The sequence below is a fragment of the Lycium ferocissimum genome, chromosome 6 (genome assembly GCF_029784015.1).
Source record: "Lycium ferocissimum isolate CSIRO_LF1 chromosome 6, AGI_CSIRO_Lferr_CH_V1, whole genome shotgun sequence".
NCBI classification, from domain to species: Eukaryota; Viridiplantae; Streptophyta; class Magnoliopsida; order Solanales; family Solanaceae; genus Lycium; species Lycium ferocissimum.
The window spans coordinates 47,705,450-47,714,025 of record NC_081347.1 but is presented as its reverse complement, the minus strand read 5'-3'; positions in this window follow the sequence as shown (position 1 = coordinate 47,714,025).

Sequence of the window (8,576 nt, the reverse complement as noted above, 5' to 3'; positions counted from 1 at the left end):
GTGTGACCCACATATTACTAATTAATTTTGCAAGTTTCATTATTTTATACATATTATTTGGTGATAATATTTGGGAAAGTTCTAGATTTCGATGAAATTTTGGAAGAACTCGGGCAGGGTTGGTTTTGGAGTAGCTTATTCGGTTGTTTAATGTCATTTTTAGGACGTCGAAGATGCCCGAAAAAGGAAGGTAGGGTACGATGATTCTGTTGTACAAAAACAAAGGGGGATATCCAAAATTGCAATAACTATAGGGGTATCAAGCTGCTCAGTCATACAATGAAAATGTGGGAGAGAGTGGTGAAAGTGCGGATGAGGAGGAAGGTGATTATTTCCGAGAACCAGTTTAGATTCATGCGGGGGCGGTCGACCACAAAAGCCATTCACCTTGTGAGGACGTTGGTAGAGCAAAGATAGAAAGAGGAAGAGGGACCTGCATGTCGTGTTTGTTGACCTTGAAAAGGCATATGCCAAAGTCCCAAGGGAGGTTATGTGGAGATGTCTATAAGCTAGAGGTATCCTTGTAGTCTGCATAGAGTGATTAAGGATACCTATGATGGCGCCAAGACCAGGGTAAGGACAGTGGGAGGTGACTCGGAACACTTCTCAATAAAAATGAGTCTGCACTAGAGATTCACTCTTAGCCCGTCTTTATTTTCCTCGGCAATGGATGAAGACGCGTCACATTCATGGGGATATGCCAAGGTGCACGCTATTTGCAAGCGGTATACTATTGATTGACAAGACGATAAGTAGTGTTAACGCGAAGTTGGAAGTGTGGAGACGGACCCTAAAGTCTAAAGGTTTCAAGTTGAGAAGGACTAAGACAGAATACTTGGAGTGCAAGTTTAGTGATATGATTCATGAAGTGGACGAGGAAGTCTGGATCAATACCCAAGTCAACCCCAAGAGAGGAAGTTTCAAATACATAGGGTCAGTTATCCAAGGCAATGGGGAGATTGACGAGTTGGGTAGATTGACGAGGATGTCACACATCGTATTAGAGCAGTATGGATGAAATGGAGGCTCGCTTCTGGAGTTTTGTGTGATAAGAAGGTGTTGTCAAGACTTAAAGGCAAGTTCTATAGAGTGATGATTAGACCGATTATGCTTTATGGGGTGGGGTGTTGGCCTGTTAAGAAAGTTAATGCCCAGAAGATGGAGGTAGCATAAATGAGGACTCTGAGATGGATGTGTGGGAATACTACGAGAGATAAGATTAGAAATGAAGTGATTCAGGACAAGGTACGAGTAACTCCCGTGGTGGACAAGATACAAGAAGGCAGGTTGATAAGGTTCGGACACGTGCAGAGGAGATGCGCAGATGCTCCAATGAGGAGGTGCGAGAGGTTGGCACTGATGGGTCAAAAGAAGGGAGTAGTAGGCCTAACAAGTCTTGGAGAGAGGTGATTAGACAAGATATGGCGCAACTTCATCTTACCGAGGACATAAACCTTGATAGGAGGGTGTGGAGATCAAATATCATGATAAAGGGTCAGTAGGTTGCCAGACAAATATCTTTTATGTACTAGGAGTATTAGTATCTTTATTACATTTGCTTATGCGTAGATTCATAGCACTATCTGATTGTTTCATTCAATCAGTTCTTTATTACCTTGCTGCTATTACTGTTATTATTGTCACTACAAGAAAGTATAGAAATGGCAATAAAAAATTTAATATTTGGCAACAATTTAGTTTTATTGTTGGCAAATGAACTTTTTTGTTGCCAAACATGCTGTTGCAATAACAGCAGTTGGGAAAAGTCTATGCAGGAAAAAAAAAATGTTGTCAAAAGTACTTTTTGCAACAATAATTAATACTATGGCAACAAAAAAAAAAATTGTTGCCAAATATATTTTTTCTTGTAGTGTGTTGTTGCTTTTTCTTCTCTCTTTTGAGCCAGGGGTCTATCGGAAACAACCTCTCCATCCATCATAATGTAAGGGTAAGGTCTACGTACTCTCTACCCCTCTTCAAACCCCATTTTTGTGGTGGAATTATACTGGGTATGTTGTTGTTGTTGTTCTAGATGAGGTTGGATTTAGATGACATCCTTTGATGGGAAGGATAAGGATTCTAACTAATTGTGGGATTCCAGAACTGGAGGTTATTTAAGTCTGTCTCTCAATCATACCAGACGACTAGAGTTCACCAGATATAGTCTTGAAAAACCTCCACAAATATTTCCCTCTTTGGTGTTTCTTAGGTCTATACGTTTTCTACACTTGATCATCATGGCTAGAGGTATTCCTTAATTCCGCTGCAGTTATTGTAAGTCACTATCTTTCCATCAATTATAAACCATTCTACCATTGTAATTTTCTGTCATTCTCGTGGGTTACTTGGGAATTTTCAAATAATATGTACCTCTACTATAGTGTATATAGTCGTTGTAAGATATAGACCGAAACATATGCATACAAATAACTATATATATATATATATATATATATATATATATATATATATATATATATATATATATATATATATATATACACACACACTAGTGTCATTTGGCTCGTCTTGGCTTCAGGGCTAAACCTATCTTACAAAATTCAATATGTAGATATTTTGTAAGTTTTTCCTGCTATTATTTCTTTGTTTTTCTAACATCAATTTGACACTTTTCAAAGACTTCTACAATATTAAAGTACCAAAATGTATCTGAAAGTTAAGGGAAAACATTTTTTAGTTTATATATTAGATTTTAGAAAAAATATATATAATCAAACATTGGCTTTTCTAATTGGTATTTTACTTAAATTTTTTAAGATTAAAATCTCCGATGATCCAAATTCGGCTTTTCATATGTTAAATTAATTTCATTTGTTTTGTTTGAATTGAACTTACTTATTTTTTACCAAAAAATATTACAATATTCAATTAATGTCAAAATATTAACTGCGAAAATATTGTTGTATGATGAAATCAATAAAGTTAACTTATAAATAAATATAAATAATTAAAACTCTCGATATTACAAGATATTTTTGTAGATGTTTTCTCAAATTAAACACACGAAAAAATATTGAAAAGTCCATATAATTAAATTGTTCTTACTTTAAGCTTTGATTTTCCTTCCAAATGATGCATGTTAAAAAATAACATTTTTTTCATTTTCTTAATTTAATAAATTATTTTATGAAATCTACATTGTAATAACTTTTTCATGTTGAATTTAACTATTTTGGCTTTGATTATATAGTATTTTGCAAAATATTTTAATATTAAAAAGGTAAAAAAAATATACTCCACTTTTTGCAATGTAGTATTATTACTGTTTGGTTTCTTTAACTACAATGTTTTTATAATTATAATATTTTATAGTTCCTATTTTAATATAGTAATTTATTAGATAAGTTTTATGTTGAAAGTGTGTGCACGTAAAAGTTGATTAATTAACTAACGTACTTCAGAGTATAATTTACAATTTTGATTCATTTTTAAGTATATTTAACAATGATAGTCTATTTGTATTTATTCTTTTATTTTAAAACTTAATCTTACCTTAAGTGAAATTCTTTTTAATTGCTTATTTTTGCCAACATGTACTACACAAAATTACAGGAGAAAATAAAAAAGCTTTATGTATAACCGGATGAATAAAAATTTAAAATAGCAAATGATAATTGATGATTAACATTAACAAATAATAAATAGTATTATAAGAATAATATTTTAATTAAATTGTATTAAGATAGAATTTGATTGACATGATAATTATATTCTTTAAATGTGTATAATAAATTCTTAAGGAAAAATATAATTTTAAACAAATTTAATATATTTATCATAAAAGACTCAAATAAGTATAAGCATGCCTTGTGGGATCACTAATCTTTTCCATGACATCATCATTTTTAATTTACCAAAATGTGTAAGAGTTCACAAAGTAATAAAAACTTTAATTAGGGGTAAAAGAGACAAAAAATTCATGAGAGGACTATAAAAGAAATTAGTATTCTCCCTTATATATAGTAGTAATATACACACACGTGCTTAAAAGCACTTATTTATCTTACCCAAACACTACAAAAGTGTCAAAAAGCTATGTCGGCTTAAAAACACCTAAAACAAGCCAAATCCAAACAGGCTCTAAGTCCCAAACCAGTCGCCCTTTAACTGTGAGGTAGACATAGGTTTCTTTTTCAATTGAACTTTTCAGAATGGATGTAATACTTCATTGTCGTAGTCAATATTTGATCTAACCAATCCGTTTAATATAAGGATCATGATGAACTGAGTTATTTACAATTATCATTAAGTGCAGTAGCAAAGTTTACGTTAAGCTGATTCAAGAGTCACTCTATTAGTTCTTTTACTCTAGCTTATACAAGCTCAAATGGTGTGCTAAGATACATTTATAAGTAAATGAAGAACCTTTCAAAATTAGCATGTTAATGTTATTTGGTGTATTTCATGAATGATCAGTGGGCATAGGGGAGTGATTTAAGTATACTGTCAATGAAGACTTTCGCAGGGTGTCTCGCTTAGAAGTAGCATGGTGTGGGAGGATAGAACGCCAAAAATCTATGATACATATTTATTTCAAGAATTAGAGATTGATAGCTTCTCAAAGTCAAGCAATGATTGCTTAAATTGCATAATACTGCTTTTAATAAATAACTAAAAGATTTTTGCATATGCCTCATATACCATGAACTATAAAACTAATCACCAAAGTCATAGCAAAATAACATGACTTTGTCAATCCTATGCTAGCTAATCTCAGTTCACAGGAAGGAACAATATAGATCCCATATTCCACGATCTGTGATTTAGGTGTATTCTACTTTCATGTATTATTAATCTTATACTTTCACGGTAGATCTGTTCTGACTATACAAAATTATTACCTTTCAATTTGTACTGAATCTTTCTTGGTTTGATTTGTAAGCAGAATATGCCTTTTAGTGTATACATATTGCTTTTGATTTCTAGAATTGTGTTTTAGATTATAAGCTTTACATGTGTCTAGCAGTGGCGGAACCAGGATTTTCACTAAGGAGGTTCAAAAATATAAAAGAGTAAGAAACGAGGAAGCCAAGGAGGTTCAACATCTACTATTTATACATAAAAAATAATTTTAACCTTGTGTATACATGGTAATTTTTTGCCGAAGGGGGTTCGGATGAACACCCTGGCCACTGCTTGGCTCCGCCCCTGGTGTCTAGCTTGTTGAATGTTAAGGAAAATAGCCGAGCTCTTAATGTGAAAATGTATGTTCCAGCATTCCAAATGCTATAAATGGCATGAAAATAAAATTGAAACAAATATAATAAATAAATCATACACATATCACTACCATAAAATCCGAAAAAGAAAACCCATGAGAAATTCTTGGTCTCCGTCATTAGTTGTTGCAGAGACTACATCTGACTAACTTTTGAATCTATAAAATCTCTATGAGATAATTCCTATATAGAAAATTCAATTAAAGTAGTATTAATTCAGGCAAAGGCAGATCATGCAAGAGATTAAGGACGAAAGAGAGAAACAAAAGGAATGAAATGAATTCGGAAGAACGCTGAAGATAGAGTTAGGTAGAATAGCATTAGCTATGAAATTGAAAAATCTGATTAGGGTAAAGATTGAGATAAAAAATGACCTAAAATTGCACATCCAGTTGAGAAAAAGAAATCGAAGAGCAGTCTTTGAAAGTTTGGAGAAAAGAGAATTATGAAGTCCAACCTATGTTTCTCCATGGTTGGAACAAAAAGATGAAAGAACTGGAATGATTCTTCTGGAATTATGTTGAGAAAAGCTACATATCTCTTTTGCCCTTGAGCTAAATGAAGGATTTGCCTTGGTCGTCCAAGGGCTCACTCTATATAGTAGAATATATATACATATATATATATAGTCATTGTAAGAATTTATAGACCGAAACATATGCATACAAATAACTATATATATAAATTCTCACAATGACTATATACAATATATTATCGTTTTTTTCATTTAGATCCTATTAACTTGGAGAGTGTCTAATTAAGACCCTTCTCGTATTCAAACCGTCAAGATCCAGTTGTTAATTTCTTTCATGGTCACTCTAGCTATCTTGTGGTGCTTTGGTTGTCCAACTGTCCCTATGCTTATTTTACTGTTCTTTCTCGTGCTTGGTGTTTACCCCAAATTTAGATAACAATTAGATTTGTAAGCGAGGTATAAGATGTGTGGATGAACTTTTAATCCATTTGGTTGGTATGCAATGTCGATGGATTTGTTTGTAGTTAAATGTATACGTGATTGTGCTGTGTGAATGTGTGTTATGATTGATGATTTATGCCAAATATATTAAGTAATATAGTGAAAGGACAAGCAAAACTAAGGAAGAACACCACAAAATCCGGACCAATATCTTTGAGAGAGAGCTCCTATATGTTTGATGATTACAACATTCAGATCTGAAAAAAAAAAGCTAACCTCAAAAAGGGGAGAAATGTCCTCTATTTATAGGTATGCCTTGTGGGCCATAGATACAATACAAAAGCCTTTATGAATAAAAACCCCTAAAAAGATAAGGTATCACCGTACGGTCTGACACCGGTACGGTCGTCAGTGCAAATAGCAGAACGGTTTCATGACGCGTGGAAACCTCACAACCGATTATCCGGACCAACGGGCACGTTGATTTAGGCTCGGTCTATTCGGACCAATGGACACGTTGATTTAGGCTCGGTCTATCTGGACCAACGGACACTTTTATCTTGTCTCGGGTCAATTGCATTCGGTACGACACCCAGAAAAGATCGAACATGCTCGTGCTCATTTGGACTTATCCTCGGCTCCGGTCTCACCGGTCACGCACTGACCTAATTTTTACCGTATACAGATAGTCCCCACACTTTCTGGATCGTATTTTCATCGGAGTGACAGGAAGTGGATAAGTCCCAAAACACATTTCATAAGCTCGTTCTTATCTTCAAAATAGGCGGGAACTGTTATGTCACGTCCTTCTGACTTTGGCCATGCGTCTCACCCCGAATGGCCAGCTTTGGGAACCGTCTTGACCCACGTCGCTTCAAGTCACGTCCTATTAATTCTCGGACACATGTCGTCTCTCGATTGTTTGTCCGACCTCTGTAACCGCCGCAGTGAATCGTCCATATAAGGGCCAAAGTTACATTTTTATTTTCCACTTTCACTTTTTACTTCTCTGATCTTCAACTCCTTTGTTAGCTTTCCTCTTTGCTTGAATCTTCAACGTTTTTTGCAACAAAGTCTTAGCATCTTCAACTCGAGTCTTCAATCCTTCAAATCTTCACATTCATTATTTCATTCCTGCCTTGAAATCTTCATCTGCATCTTCAAACCTTCAAATCTTCATACCAACTTCTTTATAAATTCATCGTTAGCTAAAATGTCAGCCAACACCAATTCCGCTTCCCAGGACGTACCCTCGGTTTCTTCCCCGGGTGCCAAGCCTACTTCTAAACCCAAAGGCAAAACCTTTGTGGAACCAACTGCCCTGGACAAAATACCGTCCAAACCTAATTATAATCATGAGTTTGCCATTGAAAAGCCGGTACAAATTGCGGATAGGGGTTTCGACGTGAGGCAGTACCCTTCGTCAATTACAGAGGACCTCCTTCCTCGGGTCCGGACCGAATGCGAATGCGATAAGCATCCGGTACAAGTGCTTGCCCCCGAACTCGACGAGTCCATCACTAATTACAAGGAAGGGTTCCTGTACATTTACACGTCCCCGTTCACACTCAAACTCGATCCCCTAATTGATACGGTTATTCTCGAGATGTGCCGAACATACAATGTATGCTTAGCCCAAATCGAGAGAGAGAGAGAGAGAGAGAGAGAGAGAGAGAGAGAGAGAGAGAGAGAGAGAGAGAGAGAGAGAGAGAGAGAGAGAGAGAGAGAGACGAAACATCTAGAGGATCGTGGCTGCCTCCATCTCTTGTCTAATAATGCCAAAAATGAATTTACGTTGGCACACTTCATCCGATTATATAGTACGAGGATCTTCCGAGGGGGCGTGATAAAGGTCGGAACTCGATTCTTTCAGAACTCGATGAGGATAGAGATCGAGGGTGGTTGGAACATTATGTCCGGGTAAGGACCGCATACATCATTCCGGCTGATTACATGCCCTTTTCGAAAAAGTGGAATAATAGACGTAAGTTCCTCAGTTGTCTTGCCTCCACACTTGTTGAAAATTTATATATATATATATATATATATATTTTAACTTTGTTCAATATCTCAGTCGAGGTATGGATACTTGACGCTGTCCGGAGCTTTACCGAGTGGGTTGAGGCAATCATTAGCCAACACCTTCACAGTAAACGGACATGGGCGGACCTGTCCCATGGCCGGTGAGTTGCCCAAAATCATGGTAATTTTCCCCTTGATTCGGTATTTTCGTGTCCTCCCGTTTTGCTTTTTCTTTTTATAACTCTTTTGATATTCAAGCTTTCCCAAGGGCTCCACAGAGCCACGATCTGCACCAACGGCTGAGCCTGCCATACCGGCCTCTGACTTTGATACGGCAGGATCATCCTAGCTTATTGCCGCAGCTGAAAAGAGGCAAAGAAAACCCTCGACCAAAGGGC